Raw genomic sequence first — 21,334 nt, 5'->3', positions numbered from 1 at the left:
ATATGTACTGTAAACACAAAGCTAAATTAATTATTAAATTTTGTATTTATAAACTATGTTTTTCTTAGTGTATATATGTTACAGACAATAAACAGTTATTCCCATAACGACCATTTTTTCTGTGTTGTTTTTACGGGTCTCTAAAGTCATATGGGCCCCTTTTGCTCTAAAACGTGTTTGCACTTTGTCCCTTTTTCTAATTGTGAATGCGTTATGAGATAACAAGAATTTTTCCTCCTTCATAGAAACTGGCAGGTCAAACTGGCAGGTCATCTAGTAGGCGAATCTTTGTTCCCTTCAAGTTATAGGCTTTGGACATTACAAGTTGTTTATCCCACAAATTTACAAAACGAACAAGAATAGGATTTGGGCCCTTCCCAGGTGTTGGAACTCTATGGGCGTTAGCAAGCGGCATGGAATTGGCTTTTGGAGCGTCTCTAAGCAATTTTTCAGAGAATAGCTTTTGTGTTGTTGCATAGACATTTTCCTCTGGATTGCTGTCATCTATACCATAAATAAGTATATTATATTTCCTGTAATGCTTTTCGAGTAAAATGGCCTTTTCTTTAAGCTCATCAATTTGCTGTTGCAAATCAATTTTTTGTTTGAATAGCTTTTCATTTTTTTAATTCTTGAAGCTGTAAATCCATACCCTGGACACCTCTTTTTAGCTCTGTAAAATCATGTCTAAGAGTTTTTATTTCTTTTTGCGACGTTTCAAACTTAACATTGAGGACTTTAACATCAGCTTTAACCTCATGTATCATACTGGTAAGGTTACGTTCGACTTTAGTTAACTGTTCCGAAAAAACTGTAACCTTCTTATCCACACCCAAAATAAGGGATTTTAATTCCTCAAATTGTTCTAGTGATGCCATATTCGGTTAGGAACACCTTTTATGTAAATATTTACAAAATTTATAAATGCAATGTCAACGAATATATATATATATACTACACTCTACACAGGGTCTTCATGTACGATAGTTTTGTATATACATATACATGTAGTAAACAGTTTGTTTTGAATTGGAGCTGTGTCAACGTTATTGTTCGTTACATTGTACACTGATAAAATACTGTGTTTAATACCACACAAACTATAATTCTTATAGTGTAATAGACACAAACAATGTTAATTCATCATTCATGATATATGATATATTGACTCCGTAAGTAGCGTTCACCTAATCCTCATCCTTACATGTTAATCATTAGCCGTGTAGTATCGAGACCTTATGTTTGTGTGGATATTATATATGGTCATTGAAAATAATCATCTCTACAACTTTTGGCGACTCTACATCCCCTTAAACTGTCAAATATCTCAGTTTCTGTTGCTACAAATTTTCATTAATGGGCGCAGCCATTACAGGGGAGATAATCTTACGCCTAAACTGCCAAATTTCAATTGATATAACTGAAACCATCAATCTTTTAATTCGAGTGAGGATGTTTGATAAATTTTAGTGTATATTGTGTCCTAAATTTATGATAAACAAAAGGAAAATGGCTATATCTCGATGAACGAAAAAATAAATACAGTAGCTTTTCCGTTACTTTTTCACTGATTTGTACGAATCATGGTAAAAATAGACATTTATATATAATAAGACAAAATATTTCTCCTGTTATACTAAGTTACAACTACTGCAAACTTGGTCTGTTTGAAAATAAACATTAAAGTCTGTAAATATGTATCATTATTTTCCAGTTCTCTCCCGTTGACGAAAGCTACACTCTGTTGGTTTAACGCTTCGAGACTACAATTCGATGAAGGATGAAATTACTGGTTTTATATCTTTATCTAAGATAAAAACATAGTTATATTGTCACGGTCATGACTCATGTACCTTACGCCGAATATCTATATGCAAAATTATTGTACGCACGGAAGCCTGAAGAGGTCTTACAAAAACTATCTTGTTTAAAAAAAGACAAAAACAAACTTGAACAGCGAGGCTGTTTTTATATTTACATTCGTTACGCGAAGAGTTGTAATGCTCAAAGTTGATGTATTATTATATATTATATATTGTTGTAGTTGTGGAAATTCATAGTAACATCGGTTTTGTTACAAGCGTTATAGACGTTTATATACAAAGATATATATATTTATATATAAAGATGTGTATGGTAATTTTACACACATCTATGTCATTGTCATTCTTTGGAATGTGACGTGAACAAACACTGTCTACAAGAAGGTAGATAATCTGGATGCAATAATCGTCGTTCTCACCTTACACGAGTCTTACCAGCTTAAATGAATAATCCATTGAACACACATAATCCAAAGAATAACTTCATAACAATTTTAATAGAAGGTGACAGCTGAATATACAAATATGCGGTCTAGCGTTGATAACAAACTGACGTTGTTTCAATCGAAATCTAGACGGCACAATATTCATAGCTGTTTCATGCGGCTGATCACTTAGAAAACTCGTATCATAATAACCGAGATATGCTTAAATTCCTCTCCATGTCTAGAATATAAATAAACAAATTTTACGACGACGTAAATACGGAATAAAGACATATTTACAAAAGTCTGAACAGGTAGGAAACGGAAATATTACGTGTCCCTTAAAATCAGTTTCTGATTAGCTGATTGGTTGTTGAGGTAACCATAGGGGACCTCGTGAGAAGCACGAGGATAGAGCACGTTAATATTATTATAAAACAGACTGCACAGACTGTGTTTGACAGTCTGGCTTCAAGGCTCAAGGCGGAAACGAAGCTAAAAATAAAGAGAACTGCTAGGCGGAAGGCAAGAGCAGTTTTAATTATTTGTCTAAAAGAGAAACAAGGAAAGGTTTCTAGAAACGGAATATTTCTGAAAGAGAAATTAATTCAATAATACAAAGAGGGTGTCCTTTACTTGCACATTAGTTACGTAATAAATTGTGAACGGTGTTCATACATGACAATTAAGGTTCAGAAGTACAAAAGTTGAATTAAAATATAGATTCAGCTAAAGCAAATACGTAATATTTAAGGAAAAATATATGTATATTTATTTCTTATAGAAAGTTCATGAAAATAAAGGAATTTAATTACTTGTCTGAATTAAGGCAATGTTATAAATTATTATCAAGTTCTCTTCACTATAATGGAGAAATTGAATAAGTGCATGAATTAACTTAGAAGTGTAATTACAAAAACTGCTATAAGTTATTTATATTGAGTGTTGATTGACAAACAGGCAATACGACTATAATTAAGTATCGTACAAATAAATAACGTATCGGGCTAGATACTTTATAAATTGTATAGAGTTAACTTTCGGATAAAAACAACAAACAAGTTAAATAGAATACTTGTACTGCCCAGCCAGTTCCAGCATACTGAAACTGAACTGAAATCTAGGATACTATGCCTTTTTCGTATAGTATATTAAAAGCAGGTGTATCAATATAACTGATGATAATATAGAATATTAATAACTGCGTAATAACAACTGTCAGTTAAAGAAGGAAGACTGTCCGTTATTTCCGTGTCTATATAAAGGTTCCCAATATTTTTTCACAGAAAAATACATTGTGCAAGAGGATCAGGCAGCTACCCAGAAATATATTGACTATAATAAGACAGTTTTATTTGTAACATATTATAAATATTTCATATACGTAATTAATAAATTATATATTGTATATCCAACTTTCTCATTCATATTCACCAAAAGCCAGAGACTCTACGATCCTTTATAGATAACATAATGGTGTGGCTATATTAAAGTTCTTCTTGTATTCAGAGTGTTGTCTGGATAGTACAGTCCTTTCTTGTATATTGGTGTAACTTTGGCCGGTAAAACTATAAACAGTCAAAGTCCCACTATTATACGAATTGTCTAATTAAACGGTTAAAGGTACACAAGAACTAAACATAGCTCACGGCGTTACATATTGGTGACAGGGGTGGTATATATCTTTGAGTAAAGCTTTTAACTCTGGTGGTGAATTTTATCAAACTAAGAATGGATGAAAGTTCGGACATAGTTACGTTCGGTCCTAGCACAAGTATGGTAGAGGAACAAGATACAGAACGGCATAATATTGTTGATACAGAATATAATTTAAAAGACAAACAGGAACAGAGAGATGATTTCTTAGAATTCTTGAGGGGACAATTGAAAGAGTTTAACCATTCACTGGTCAGAGGCTTTGATGTAATGTCAAATGAGATGCAAAATTTAATAGGAATAATGTCAAGGAAGACTGACGATTCTCAAGACATGTCTAGAAAACAAGTTACCGAACCAATAAATAGAGTAGAAGAAAATTCTAATGTAGAAAACAGACAAGAAAGAAATATTGCACACAGTACGCCTTACCAAATACGCGATGTAAATAGCAATAATTGGAGAGACTCAATGCAGGAAAAGTCAAAAATGAAACCACAGAATTATGACGGCAAGGAGGATTTAGAAGAACATTTAACACAGTTTGAGTTAATTTCTGAACTTAATAACTGGGGTTATAAATCAAAGTCGCTTTATCTAGCCGGTAATCTCACGGGAGACGCAAGAGGACTTAATAACGAGTTAAATGAACATGACCCAAGAGATTTCGATGCAATCGTGAATGCATTGAAAAATCGATTTAGCTCCATTCATAAAGCTGAAGTATTTAGAAGCGAGCTGCAAACTCGTGTAAAAGGCTGCAATGAGAGTATACCCGAGTTGGCCCAGTCTATCAAGAAGCTATCTAGGAAAACCTATCCTAGTGCTAATTTGGATGTTACACAGACACTGGCATTAGATTATTGTATAGATGCCATACCATTTAAAGAAATTAGAATAAGGATTAGGGAAGTCAGTCCAAAAACGGTGGCAGAGGCAGAGAATATTGCTGTACGATTAGACGCTGTACACATGGCAGACAGAAGTAGAAATTGTAATGTCAAAACTGTAGGAGTAGAGACAGAGACAAACGATTTAAGTAAAAAATTAGACGAGGTAATTAAGAAAATAGACAGAGTATCTAATGAAGTTGAAACATTAAAATCAAAAGAGACAAGATCTCAAGAATTTAATGGAAATAATAGGAGCTATGACGTAGAACCAAGAGTACAAGGTTCATGGTCCAAGTTTAACAAAGGCAACACTTTTAACAGAAATGGAGGAACAAATAATCAATATACCACAAGAGGCCAAGCCAATGGTTCAAATAGATATGACCAGAAACCAAACAGCAACCAGGGAAACTGGCATAGGTCGACTTTAGGGGACAAAGATCGACAAACAGTGCAATTCCCCCAACAAAGATTTTAAGAAATTGTTGTGATAAAGACGAAGGATATTTTGTAGCAACTAAGATTATGAGTAATTATGTGCCTATGCTAATAGACACAGGCGCAAATATTACAATTCTTAGTAACAAATATTTGATGATTGGAATCCTTCATGTAAACCTGAAATAGAGCCTGTAAAAATGAATATGTTAACTGCAACAGGTGAAAAGTCACCGTTTCATGGGAAAGTAAAGTTAAATATACAAATTGGTAAATGATTATACGAACATGAGTTTTTATTAGCAGAAATAAAGGATAACGGTATATTAGGGATGGATTTTCTTACTAAGAATAAATGTGATTTGATGTTAGGTAAAATTTATATGATGTTATATGAAGAAAGAATACCATGTTTTTCTAATTATGGAGATACACAGAATACTTGTTGTAAAACTAGTTTGAATGACAATGTGATTATTCCCCCTGAATCCGAGATGATGGTTTCGGGGAAAACAATAGACGGAATCCCGATGAATTTGTCAGGAATTGTGGAACCTGATAAAAAATTTATAGAAAAAACTGGGATATTAATAGCGAAGGCAGCTATTAATCTGAACAATGGTCTGATACCTATGAGGTTAATAAATGTTAGTGAAAAGCCTTACAAACTGTATGAAAATACCGTAATAGCAAACTTTGAAGTCATAGACAATATTGAAATACCAAGTAGAAATGTTCGAACTTCAAGAACTCAAGAAGTATTGGAAGGTGTTGATCAACTACCAGAATTATTAAAGAATTTATACGACGAAAGTAGTAAAGAACTGTCAAATGAGCAGCAAGTAAAGCTTCAAGAATTGTTGATAAAACATAACAATGTATTTTCCAAGACGTCACAGGATATAGAAAATACAAACATTGTTGAATACACGATAGATACAGGAGACGCAAAGCCTATAAAGCTGAGGCCATACCGCATTCCCTTGTCAAAGAAGCTTGATGCGGAAGAAGATATCCGAAAAATGGCTGAGATAGGGATAATTGAACCATCTAGTAGTGCTTGGTGTGCGCCAATAGTAATCGTTGCCAAGAAGGATGGTAGTATTCGCTTCTGTTGCGACTTCAGAAAAATTAATCACGTGGCAATTAAGGATTGTCAGCTTTTGCCGAGAATAGACGATTCGTTGGCAGCTCTGAGTGGTTGTCGATGGCTGAGTACCTGTGATTTGAAAAGTGGTTACTGGCAAGTGAGTGTTGCAAAAGAAGATAAACATAAGACCGCATTCGCAATAGAAGGTGGAGGTTTTTGGCAGTTTAAAGTAATGCCGTTTTGACTATGCAATAGTGGGGCTACGTTCGAGAGATTAATGGAGAAAATATTGGCAGGACTGTCTTGGAAGATATGTTTACTATATTTAGACGACATTATTATCTTTAGCAAGACATTTGATGAACATATTGACCATCTTGGACAAGTATTTAACAGATTGGAAGAAGCCAACTTAAAGATGAGTCCAAAGAAGTGTCATCTTCTCAGAAAAAAAGTAACTTTTCTAGGACATACGGTTAGCGAAAATGGAATCGCGACAGACGAAGAGAAGATAAAAGCAGTAAAAGACTGGCCTATTCCTAAAAACGTGAACGTCTATAGCTAAACCGCTACATAAATTGATGGAATTAAATACAAAATTTATATGGAATGAAATATGTCAAATGTCCTTTGATACTTTAAAACAAGCTTTAATCAGTTCTCAAGTTTTAGTTTTTCCCAGAGAAGAAGGACTTTTTATTATTGACGCTGACGCTAGTCAGTACGGAATGGGATCTGTCCTATCACAAATACAAGATGGAGTTGAAAACGTCATTTGAGCTGCGTCGGATAGAAATCGACCTTATGCAAACGAAAATTAATACCTCTGTTAACCTATTTTGGGTTTAAATAATTTTTACGGAAAGTCTGTAATTGTTCCAAAAGTAGATTTGCAGAAGAAGACAACCCTTTAAAACGGACCAAAATGCATCTTTTATATCTAAAATTATTCCAAAATCGATCAAATTCTTATACATGTATCTGGTACATGCACTTGCATAAGGTCGATTTCTATCCGACGCAGCTCATTTCTTATTTTAGTAAGACGTTTTCAAAACCGGAAAGACAATACTGTGTCACGAGAAAAGAGCTGTTTGCAATGGTAAGTTCTATTAAGAATTTTCACCATTATCTGTATGGTAGACATTTTCTAGTACGCACTGACCATGGAGCTCTTAGATGGCTCATGAACTTTAAGAATCCGGAAGGTCAAATGGCACGGTGGCTAGAGGTACTAGGCACCTACGATTTTGAGATAAAGCATAGAGCTGGAAGAATACACCCAATGCTGATGCATTAAGCAGACGTCCGTGCCTGGTAACTAGTTGTACGTATTGTACCAGAATAGAGAGTAAATCTAAGTCTGAAGATCTTACAAAAACTGCGAAAGACCATGCAGTCAGAATCTAAAAGAAAGAATCTGTGACAAAAGGATTTTTAGAAAAAGTTACGTCCATTAAAGCTGAAACAGAATTACAAGATTTGTCCTTTGACAACGGAGTAATTCAGCAGAGCCTGGTAAAAGAAAAAGAACGGTTCTCGCTTAGCGAAGGAAAAGAAATATTTTAGGTTGTCTCCTTTGAGAAACCAATTTATCAAGAAAATGTCGACCCATTTATCAATGGGTTAGCTACAGATGCATATTCAATAAAAAGAGTGGTCCGTAATAAAGATACAAGTGAATTAAAAATTAAACATAACATGCACATTACCATTCCCGTGAATGTAATAACAGAAACATGGCTAAGAACAGGACAGAAGAATTGCCTGTAGAGCTCAAGGGTGAGATAACACCCGAAAAGCTAATACAATCACAAAAAGAGGACTCAGATATCAAAGTCATCAGTGATTAAAAAAATATCAACGTAAAACCAGGATGGCAAGACATATCGAGACATGGAAATAAAGTAAAGTCATATTGGAATCAATGGGATTCTTTAGAGTTCAAAAATGGTATTGTATGCAGAAAATTTGAAAATATTCCAGGGGACGAGATAATATGGCAAATAGTACTACCAAAAGCGCTTAAAAGGGCCGTAATGGAACAGCTTCATAACAATATCACAAGTGGGACACTAGCAAGAGTAATAAACAGATTTTATTGGTATGGGTTAAGGTCCGACGTGGAGCACTGGTGTAAGACTTGCAACATTTGCGCAAGTAAAAAGACACCACAACGTAAGGCCAAAGCTCCTATGAAACAATATAATGTAGGCGCACCACTAGAGAGAGTGGCTATTGACATAATGGGACCCTTACCGCAAACAAAAAAAGGCCAACAAGTACATAATGGTCAAAGGCGATTACTTTAGAAAGTGGACCCAGGCGATAGCAATTAAGAAAATAGATGCGATAACAGTCACGCATAAACTTATTGACCACTTCATTGAAGTATTGTAGGAGTACCATTACAAATACACTCAAACCAGGGCTCATGTTTTGAATCTGAAGTTTTTCAACAGATGTGTTAAATAATAGGAATTGAGAAGACGAGAACCACATCTATGCATCCGTCGTCAAATGAAATGATAGAAAAGGCCAACAAAACAATATAAAATATGCTATCTGCATTTGAATCGTCACACCAGAAAGACTGGGACGAATATTTACAACCGCTTATGATGGCATATAGATCCTCAGAACATGCAACAACAGGGGTATCACCATGCAAGATGATGTTTGGCAGGGAGTTTACGATGCCTCTGGACTTATTAATAGGTAGACCTATAGAAGAGAACAGTGATGGCATAAATTACTCTACTTACGCAAAAAGATTACAAGAAAAAGTAGAGAGCATACACAGCTTTGCTAGACGACGGATTTATAAATCAAGTGATTTAATGAAGAAATGTCATGACAGAAATGTCAATCACATTTCTTATGAGGTATGTGACGCCGTGTGGTTGTACGAACCTAGACGCAAAGTAGGTTTTTGTCCGAAATTAAATAGACCATGGAATGGTCCGTTTATTATAACAAAGAGATTGACTGATGTAATATACAAGATTCAAAAAGGACCAAAGAACAAGCCAAAAGTTATACACCATAATCGCTTAAAAAAGTATAATGGAAAGGAGAAACCAACATGGTTTAAAATTACATAAACTCTATATTTATGTTATTCCTCAAAGACAAATAAAATGTCTTTTTGTTACCGCAAAACACAGTTAGTGAAAGTATTTATGTTGTGGTTCACTATTGTACATAGTTATTATATATATATATATATAGAAATATTTTTATTTTTTTTGTGTGTTTACGTATGATACAAATTATTCCTTATAGTTTTTAAATACGTGGTATGTGGAGTAGTTATAGAGATATATTTATAGTATGAAAATTGGTAAAAATTCCGAAACATTGTAAGTCGAGAAATTTTAAGATAAATTTCCAACAAAATTGTTTTACGATCTATTTATAGTAATACTCATATAGCATTAAAATCAAACGTTATTGGTGAGAATTTATTAAGAGTATAACAAAAACAGAAGGAGAACAAACGCAAAATGCAAATTCGTATTTTTGTGGTTGTTTTGTACCCTTGTTGGGGCCTCAATCCATCCTTCATCAATATCACTCATAATCAGCTACATGATGAGGGCAAGTTCAAGGTAATTGACCGAAATGTGAGGTCATACTTAGCGTGATCATAACGTCAAATCAGTACTAATTTAACGTCCTTACTGTTAACATGAGTGCCTCTAAAGAGAAACAAATGCTGGTCTGCAAGATATGTGTAGACAGGGAATTGCATTCCGTTGGCAGATTGCGAAGCACATAATGGAGTTACATAGCCCGTACGGATTCAAATGTACTGTATGCAAGAAAATCTTTGAGAAAAGGACCCCAAGACATGGCGCTTGTGAAGCTGGTGATTCCAACCAGATTCTGATAAACAAGAAAACAGGAGAAACGGGATTTAAGATTAGGGATGAATACAATAAGTTTAAAGAAGAACACGTTCACCAGAACATTGCAGTGGAAACCAGACAAGCAAAGACTCCACCAAAGAGGAAAATTCGTCCATTTGTGTCGGCAAGTAGGGGGTCGATCCCCTATAAGGAATACCGAGCGGAGGGACAGCAGAGGACATAGTAGATCCCCAGTCAGAAGAAGGAGGGAGGAACCTGTACCTTCAGTTAAATCTATTGTGACAAGGTTAGTCAGTCCAGCACGTACGAGTCAGACCAGTAATGTCTCAGCATATCCAGAAATCAACGCAACTTTGCTCATTTAAATATTATACTAATGAAATCGGATACAGGTCACGGAAATTATATTGAAATAATAGGGATTTTTGAAAAAAATGTTTATTTTAACTTTAATTTAAGTGATAGACAGGTGGCCGGGGCAGATAATAAATATACACAACAATTTACACTGTCGTTGCAAAATTCAAGGTTCCTTAGCTATTATGAAAATCGAAGCGAGAGGCTTTTAACATTGCAGTATACAATACAGGCTAAAATGGCTGAAACGTCAAATTTGCAAACTTTGTGTTAAAATTGGCTAACAAGGTCATTAAAAAAACAAGTTGCCGGGGTGAAACTTGAAAATTGGATGTCCAAAGAATAAGCAAGTCCAAACCTTGTATGTGTAGTCGTTGAACTCTAGGTTCCCACGTAAAGTTAAAATGCCAATATTTCAAGAAGAATAAACTCACGAGAACACGAAAAATTCACTTAATTCGCGTTCATTGTTTTGATTTTGACCGCCTGACAACTTTACGGAAATATCAGTGATTATAAACAAGGACTATGTGACGGGCAACTTATAATATCCGTGTTTTAAAGATTTTAACGATATCAAGCCAGTCGAGTTCAAACTATAATCACGTGGTACAATTTTCATTTACATATTATGAATGTTAATTGGCAAAAGCACTACTAATTTCTGGCTATGGCGGACACCAGAATAGTGCTAAGCCAGTCTCCCAGAGCCGTTGCTACTTCAGGGCCGCCCGCAAACACAAGAGCTAGGTCCGATCCAGCTCATCAAGCTCTTCATCAAGCAGCAGCTCGTCCGAGGACTCTTGAGTTATCCATTCACGCTGAGGCAGGGGTCGTTTTCCCCTCCGGCAAATACAAGATCTGGCCCGTCAGAACCGATCTTGTCAGATATGGTGAAGGAAACCATAAAGTGGGTCCGCCGATCGCAAGAGAAAAGGGTCGTGTTGAATATAGGCGGGACGAAATTTGAAACATATAAGAAGACCCTATCCGTCGTGCGAGGGTCATTGTTTTGGGACCTATGCCAGGAAACTCTCCCAGAGTCCGATTTTCCTGGATAGGGATCCTACCCATTTCAAAATGATCTTGAACTACCTACGAAACAAGAAGGAATTCTCAAGAAGTATCCTGCCCAAAGACAGGAGATTTCTAGAAGAGATAGTGCTAGAGACCAGATACTTCCAGTTAGACGATCTCAAAAGGCAGATAGTCCAAAGAATCGAACAACTTTGAAAACAAAACTTTAAATTTGTTTACAAACAGTCATATTAGATAAAATGAACATATGAATATAGATTATTAATGCTATATAAAACATAAAATTAAAAAAAAAAAGATTATTATATATTTGTCTTTTATAATATTCAAACTAGAGTCTGAACCATCGTAAAAATAGACTTCCAATGAATCCATCACCGTAATAGTCGCATGTTCCCTCAACAATGGTAAACTAACCTATCTAATGTACGACCATTTGGGGGCCAAATGCCAAAGGGTGACGGGGGTAATATCACGGTCATGACTCATGTACCTTACGCCGAATATCTTTATGAAAAACTATTGTACGCACAGGAGCCTGAAGAGGTCTTACAAAAACTATCTTGTTTAGAAAAAGACAAAAACAAACTTGAACAGCGAGGAGTCGTAATGCTCAAAGTTGATGAAGAATATGTATTATTATATATTGTTGTAGTTGTATAATCCATGGAACACACTTAATCCAAAGAATAACTTCATAACAATTTTAATAGAAGGTGACAGCTGAATATACAAATATGCGGTCTAGCGTTGATAACAAACTGAGGTTGTTCCAATCGAAATCTAGACGGCACAATATTCATAGCTGTTTCTGATTGGCTGATTGGTTGTTGAGGTAACCATAGGGGATGATAGAGCACGTTAATATTATTATAAAACATCCTGCACAGACTGTGTTGGTTAGTCTGGCTTCAAGCTCAAGGCGGAAACGAAGCTAAAAATAAAGAGAACTGCTAGGTGGAAGGCAAGGGCAGTTTTAATTATTTGTCTAAAAGAGAAACAAGGAAAGGTTTCTAGAAACGGAATATTTCTGAAAGAAAAATTAATTCAATAATACGAAGCACCTTAGTTACGTAATAAATTGTGAACGGTGTTCATACATAACAATTAAGGTTCAGAAGTACAAAAGTTGAATTTAAATATAGATTCAGCTAAAGCAAATACGTAATATTTAAGGAAAAATATATATACATTTATTTTTTATAGAAAGTTCCTGAAAATAAAGGAATTTGATTACTTGTCTGAATTAAGACAACATTATAAATCATTATCAGTTCTCTTTACTATAACGGAGAAATTGATGAATAAACTTAGCAGTGTAATTACAAAAACTGCTATAAGTTATTTATATTGAGAGTGTTGATTGACAAACAGGCGATACGACTATAATTTATTATCGTACAAATACATAACGTATCGGGCTAGATACTTTATAAATTGTATAGAGTTAACTTTCGGATAAAAACAACAAACAAGTTATATAGGGTACTTGTACTGACCAGCCAGTTCAAGCATATGGAAGAACTGAAATCTAGGATACTATGCCTTTTTCGTATAGTATATTAAAAGCAGGTGTATCATTATAACTGATGATAATATAGAATATTAATTACTGCGTAATAACAACCGTCAGTTAAAGAAAGAAGACTGTCCGTTATTTTCGTGTCTATATAAAGGTTCCCAAATTTTTTCCGCAGAAAAATACATTGTGCAAGAGGATCAGGCAGCTACCCAGAAATATATTGACTATAATAAGACAGTTTTATTTGTAACATATTATAAATATTTCATATACGTAATTAATAAATTATATATTGTATATCCAACTTTCTCATTCATATTCACCAAAAACCAGAGACTCAACGATCCCTTATAGATAACATCATATTGTGGCTATATTCAAAGTTCTTGTATTTAGAGTCTTGTCTGGATAGTACAGTCCTTTCTTGTATATTGGTGTAACTTTGACCGGTAAAACTATAAACAGTCAAAGTCCCACTATTATACGAATTGTCTTATTACACGGTTAAAGGTACACAAACTAAACATAGCCCTACGGCGATACAAAATATCAGTTGAAAGATCCATCGTAAACAGAAACAAAATATATTTATTTTTTTTTTTTTTTATTTTTTTTTTTTTTTTTGGAGTGCTTTTAACACTATAAAAATAATTGTTTACATGACATTTTAAAATTTATTCATAAATAGACTTGATGATTTAAAAAGATTGTTGTTTTACAACTCAAAAATACATTTCTGTCCGATTTACGCGGATATGATTTTTTAATGGTGCCACGATGAAAGTACATTTGTCCAATTTATTGAAAACAACAACACTGATTTAAATCTTTGAAATATTTGATTTGACGGCAAAAAGAAATGATTCCTTAGGCGATCTGATCTAACCGGAAAAGTTCATCTTAATTGACTGAACAAAAGTTGATGACGAGAATAACAAGTATACTATAAATTGACTCGTACCCATGTATGTGGTACCAGTGCTTTCTGAAAGAAATATAAATACGTAAGTACTATATGTTTGTTTTATTTTTTATTATATGATACCTTTAAAATATGTACTTGTATCTTTAATAATATAGGATTTTAGTTATGATAATTTAGATTTTACAGTAAACAAATTTCGATTACCCATAATGTTTTTCAAATTTAACAAATACATGTAACAGTCAATATGATTAATATCATTAATATAATTTTATTCAATTTAATATGAGTGTACGTTTTATTTTTATTTTTCATTCAGAAAAGCAACTACGATTACATGAATAGGACCTTAGTGACCAAAGAATGGAAATGTCATCGAAAATAACGTTTTTCATTTTGATTGGGATGATGCTTATAACCAGAGGTTCTGGTAAGTTTAACTTAATAGATTCTTATAATTTTCTCCCTCTTTTTCTCTCTTAAAGTTCGGGGGACTAGGTCACAAGGTTCGGACCAACGACTTCCCGCATTTAAGAGAAATCCCTGATCAGGTACTATCATACGGCTAATGTTAAATTATTTTTTTTTCATAGTTTTACAATATACAGTTCTTGTTAAACTTATTTGCCTCCCTCGCTCTTTCTCCTAAACTCCGCACAGTGATCGTTTCCTTTCCGGAACTATTTTCTTTTACTCCATCATTAGTCCTAGAGTAGTATGCGTATCGGTGCTGGAACTGTCGGGTAGTTTGTCGTTCTCCTTCATCAAATCAATTAAAGTTTCCGTAATTTCATGATTGAAAAGCGTAGTTACCTTTCATAAGGCCTCAGAACACAATTATTCTTCCCCTTGGCTACAATGCATTTTTTAGTTAAGGTCAAATTGAATTAAAAAATTTGCACCGCTACAAACATGAAATAAATTTAACTGCTTATAGACCATTATTATTCTAATAAAATATGCTTGTCCCAGGACAATCCATCAGTGCTTTTTCTTTTGAGGGCCCTATTAGCATGCCAATGGTAGGATTTGAATCTTGAATAAATGACGAAGGCTGATTTCTACCCTACTTTCATTTTGGCCAAATCACTACTTTCACTTTCAACAATAATTTTTTTCCACATTTTTTACTTATTTCAATATATATGCAACTGATAGGATCACTTAAATAGTAAACATTTCAAAGAAAACAGTAGACAGATTACTTGGGAAGAAATACCCCATATAATAAAAGGGAATTAATTGTGATCTGAGGCCATAACAAGAATGAATGGATAGTTAAGATCTAGCGGTAACTGCATGTATAAGTAATGTCAGGAAGGCAACATGTTTGTGCCATATGAATATACTTTGAACTATTTTGACTTTCTTTGTTAGATTTTTCACGTCTTATTTCACCAGTTAGTACTAAAAATCCCATGAACATAATTCTAGAACAAAGCTCGTATACAAGGTGAGTTTGATTGTTGAAGGTTAAATGTCAAGCAGGCGATATTTCAAAAACATTAAGGACGAGATCTTATGAAATTAAATGTAATATGATTTTAACCCCGCCACATTATTTATGTATGTGCCTGTCCCAAGTCAGGAGCCTGTAATTCAGTGGTTGTCGTTTGTTTATGTGTTAATTATTTGTTTTTCGTTCATTTTTTTAAATAAATAAGCCCGTTAGTTTTCTCGTTTGAATTGTTTGACATTGTTTTTATCGGGGCCTTTTATAGCTGACTATGCGGTATGGGCTTTGCTCATTGTTGAAGGCCGTACGGTGACGACCTATAGTTGTTAATGTCTGTGTCATTTTGGTCTCTTGTGGACAGTTGTCTCATTGGCAATCATACCACATCTTCTTTTTTATATGAACCATTTTAATTCAGCTTTTTTTTCATGCGATGTACCTCAAACAGTTACATGCTTTATAAATACAATTTAGTCCTACTTTGAGAAAATCAAATTTGGCTCATATTTATCTTCCTAACTAACTAGCGGGAGAAGCAACAATTTGAATTCGAATCAACTATCTGCGGCGTTTTAAGACTATAACAGTCCCACTAGTACAACGGTTTTTTCATAGACTAGTGTATTGAGCGAGCTACTATAAAAAAAAATACGTTTACAAATATATATATTAGTTCTTTTGCAACCTTTTTCTTTTCTTATTAAATGTAGAGTCAAAATATTGTGTGTCCTGATGGTAATATTATAAGATATTATTTTTAAATTTATGTATACCATTGTTTTGCCAAGGATAAACCTTTGTCCTGCAGAATATTCAGACATGAACAAGTCCAATAAATATTTTTAAAAATGTAGTTTTCATTAAGTGGTACATATACATGTATCTAGGAGAATTTGTGTACATCAGTTGTACTTATACTTTGAATTTTATTTTTAATGATCAGGTTGTTCTTGCAACGTTGCATTTTCCTCGTACATAACCGAAGCTAGTGCAAATTCACAAAGTGCATCTATGACAAACGGAGCCATCATTAAGTTCGACAGAACAGAGGCAAATTACGGTGCAGGATATAGTACCAGTACAGGAAAGTTTACAGCCCCTTCCTCTGGTGTTTACGGGTTCACATGGACCTTTTGCGTCGATTCACGTACTACTGACGGCGGTGCTTTGAATTACGGAGAATACGGCACAGAATTGATGAGGGGTAATTCCGTCATTGGAGTATTACATACAGATACGGAAACGAAACTAGATGACGCATGCACAACAGGCTTTGTCATCAAATACGTATCTGAAGGAATGGAAGTTTACGTCAGAAATAATTATGCTCACCAGGGTAAAATCTTGAGCAAGGAGAGTCATACCAGAACAACATTCTCCGGGTGGAAATTGTATCAGTGATATTTGAATTTGATGGTTTGATTCACCTACGGATATATTGCTGGGGAAAAAAGATAAAATGATTTTAGACAGATCTGTTTCCTTTAATGTTCAACGTCTTGCATTTTAATGAACATTTCACTATTTTACAAAATTAAATTTAAATTAATAGTCTTCATGTGTTATCTAATACAGTCTGGATTGGACTCACTTGTATGAATGAATTCTTTACTTCAAGATTTGTTGTTTATATTGCCAAACCCAAACGCCAATATTCCGCACTCAGTTCCAAAGCATTAAGTCCAAGTTAAAACATACATAGAAGTAGGAAGATGTGGTATGATTGCCAATTGTCTCAACTCTTCATACAAGTCACAATTTATAAAAGTTAACCATTATAGGTCAAAGTATTGTCTTCAACACGGAGCATTGGTTCCCACCGAACAGAAAGCTATAAATGGCCCCAAAAATTTCTAGTGTAAAACCAACGGTCTAATCTTGTATTAAAAACGAGAAACACTTATGAACCACATCAACAAACGACAAATACTGAACATCAGATTCCTGACTTAGGACATGAGCAAACTATTGCAGCGGGTTTAAACGTTTTAATGGTACAAAACCTTCACCCTTATCTGAAACAATAGTGTAACATCACAACATATAAAGACACAATATAAAATAGCAATTGAAATGGCTTAAATCAATCAAAAGACATATTAACACAAGTGACAATACACATAAATAACGGCAACAGTAGTATACCGCTGTTCGAAATTTATAATCGATTGAGAAAAATGTATGTTTTACAATTATATCTCCATTCACTCTAAACGAAATAAAAACATGGTTGAAAGGGTAAGCATCTTTTCATATTATCACTTCTCTTGCGTTTCCAGCTAGTCCAGTAGCCGGTATATTTCATGGCTATGATTCTAGCAAAAGCGAAATGGTCAAATAGATAGTGGAACTGACTGTGGTACCTATAACGGAGTGAAAATATTTTTAGTAATTAGAGATAATTGTTTAGCGAACAGCCAATTTGAAGAAATTATTTCAGTCCTCATTCCGTCTGTCATAAAGTTGGATAAATTCACATTCTACACAAGCATTATATTAAATAAAGGCAACAGTAGTATACCGCTGTTCACAACTCGTAAATCTATGGACAAAAAACAAAATCGGGGTTACAAACCAAAACTGAGGGAAACGCATTAAATATAAGAGGAGAACAACGACACAACATTAAAATGTAACACACACAGAAACGGACTAAGCATTAGACAAAATCCGATGAGAATCAAAACCAAATACATGAATTTGGGATAGAAAAGTACCGTGACACGACTTATAGTAATGTGAATTCACCATAAGAGAAAACAAACGACACAACGGAAACACAACGTAAAAATGTAACACACACAGAAACGAACAATGATATAACAATGGCCATTTTCCTGACTTGGTACAGGACATTTTTAAAGAAAAAATGGTGGGTTGAACCTGGTTTTGTGGCATGCCAAACCTCGCACTTTAATGGCAATGTTAAATATAACATTAAAATGACAACATAATATTACAGGACTACAATACAAATAAATAGGAGAACGTATTAGGCAAAGAAACGCATGAATAATAGATAACAAAAGGCATCAGGTTTAAAATTCAATACACCAAAAACGCGCCTCGTCCATACAAGACATACCAGTGACGCCCAGATATAAAAGTTCGAAAGTCAAAAAAGTACAAAATTGTACAGCACTGAGGATCAAAAGTTGAAAAAGGTTGTGCCAAATACGGCTAGGGTTTTCTGCTTGTGATAAGAACATCCGTATTATTAAGAACAATTTATGCTATTGCAAATAGTTAATTTTATCAAATGAATATAAAAGATATACATGATTAAACTGAAGTCTTAACTAATTACAGAAAACAAAACCCGAATGCATAATACAGAGACCAAAAAATACAGAAAATAGACACACCCGACTTAGTCCAGGCTTCAACGCAAAAAGTCATAAAAAAGACGTCACATACGGAGTGGTGAAAAGACACAAAAAACGTCTTCATGTTGACCAACCTTTGCTGCGTATTTAAACATCCATAATAGCATATGAGGCACCCAACTTAGGCAAAGAGCTTCGGTATTTGGTTCATTAATGATTTTTTTATACACAAGATGGATAAAACTTGAACACAGTTTTGCTTAGTAATTTTCTATTTCAAGGTTTCATAATTTTTAAAACCTGTTCACATATATAGCTTCCCTTGTAACACGAATGTGTTGATTTACACTGTTTAATTCTTACCCATATCGAATTTTAACTTAAAACCCAGCTTCGTTGGATAGCAATTTTCGTAGATTTAGTTGATAAAGGTGAACCACCAGTTTAAATGAAGTACACATTTTCTATAGGCGTGAGTGCAGTCACAGGCTAAACCACGAAATCAAGTATCCACGAAAATACAACTTTCGCTCAATCTACGAAAATTGAGTACTAAACGGCTTTGTCTTGAATACCTGTAGCAAAGCCGTTGTCAAGAATTTTCACATAAAACAGCAACAATAGATAAGAGACTTATGCTTTGGTAATACATATTTTCATACGTGAAAGCTTATCTTCAAACAACAAACTGGAGCAAAATATTATATTTTTACGGACGCCATCACGGTTAAACATTATAAAATATGTGTTTCATAGATGACATCATACATGTTATAATTGTCGTAATTACAATCCCGTCCCCTTTTCTCCAAATGTGACATACCGAATTCCAATTATTTCCGGTTTGTACTAATATGAGCAACAGGGCGGTTGCCATAGGTACAGCAGGATCTGTTGGATTGGATTTATGTTGCTCAGTCGTTAGTTTTCGTTGTTGTGTTTTGTGTAATGAAGTTTGTCAGTTGGTCTTTTACTGATTTAGCCATGGCGTTGTCAGTTTATTTTCTACTTTGAGTTTTGTATCTTTCGTACGTCTTTTACACTTCACTTTAAATTTTCATCGAGTCGTGAAGACTTTTCACTTTCAAAGTAGAAAACTCACTGCCTTGAACAGGTGCATAAAGTTAACTATAGTTGGCTGCATGCTAACCTATACAGAATGGTGTAGCTCTACTTCCTGTAGTCCTTGAGCTATGTGTCAAAAACCTCGCCAGAGAGTCCTATATTTGATTTCTTTATTCGTGCATTTACTAAATATCCAATGACTTGCAAAACTGTTGATGCAAACTCTTGACGACATGATTTAGCCAAACCTACTCATCAACACGAACCTCGACACAAATAGTGATCATGTTACAACTTGTAGTACCAGAGTTGAAATTTATCGAAAAACTTTTACCATATTTTTCTAAAATTTAAGGGTATACGATACAGTAACAGAAGGAGGGTCTAGGCGTTGCTAACGGAAAACGAGAGTACTAACTCTTACATATCGGGTAAAAGATGATTTTTTTCGACTGATTATAACCAATAATCAAGAAAATGTATACATGGACCCCAGGAGCCTCTTTTTTTTAAATGATGTCTGAATTGATTATGTATGAAGATTATTAGTACCATTTTGTAAGAACAAATCATTTATTTTTAGATTAGATATGAGATAAATATTTTGTTCCTCAATGCTCTTTGACTTCGTAATTTATTTGGCCTTTTTAACTCTTTGGATTCGAGCGTCTTTTGTAGACGAAACGTGCGTCTGGCGTAAATACAAAACATAATCCTGGTATGCATGATGAGTTTATATGCAGTAAAAATGCCGGTTTTTTCTTCAAAAATCATGAAAGTTTGATAAAAAAAATGAATTGTTATTTCCAAAGAATTGTTCACAAATTTAGAAGATACTTGAGAAAAGAAGGTATTAAAATGCTTTAACAAAATTCCACTTATCCGGTTATCTTTTGAAATAAAGAAAAGTAAGGTATAGAAAGGCAACAGTAGTACACAGCTACTTTTGCATAGGTACTATTTCTGTACTTATAATCTGTAGTACTGGAAATTTACTTTTAATATTAAGTACTATTTCTATACTTTAAAATTATTGTAATATGTAGGTACCTGTATTTTACAGTACTTGATTTGTACTTACAACTTTGGTACAGAAATAGTACTAACAGTGATCATAATATTCCATGTTTGAAAATCATAACTGTAAGAGATTTTAAATAGACAAACTTTCAAAATGCTAAAAATGTAACGGCGTAACCAATAATCTGTAGTACTTAAATTTCAAGTACAAATCAAGTACTGTAAAATACAGGTACCTAAATATTACAATAATTTTAAAGTAACAAAATAGTACTAAATATCAAAAGTAGATTTCCAGTACTACAGATTTTTGGTACAGAAATAGTACCGATGCAAAAGTAGCTGTGTATACTGCTGTTCGAATTTCAAATCGATTGACAGAAAAAACAAATCCGGGTTACAAACTAAAACTGAGGGAAACGCATCAA

General features: G+C 34.0%; 1 long non-coding RNA gene across 1 annotated transcript; it reads left to right on the top strand.

The window, feature by feature from the left end:
• The first annotated feature begins 14,358 nt into the window (after positions 1-14,358).
• Positions 14,359-17,049, top strand: LOC143078241 (uncharacterized). The gene is made up of 2 exons (XR_012979128.1): positions 14,359-14,469; positions 16,439-17,049. It is a non-coding gene; the product is annotated as an uncharacterized LOC143078241 (long non-coding RNA).
• Positions 17,050-21,334: the final 4,285 nt, after the last annotated feature.

The sequence above is a fragment of the Mytilus galloprovincialis genome, chromosome 6 (genome assembly GCF_965363235.1).
Source record: "Mytilus galloprovincialis chromosome 6, xbMytGall1.hap1.1, whole genome shotgun sequence".
NCBI classification, from domain to species: domain Eukaryota; kingdom Metazoa; phylum Mollusca; class Bivalvia; order Mytilida; family Mytilidae; genus Mytilus; species Mytilus galloprovincialis.
The sequence above is the reverse complement of the archived record's forward strand: the minus strand, read 5'-3'. Positions and strand labels throughout refer to the sequence as shown.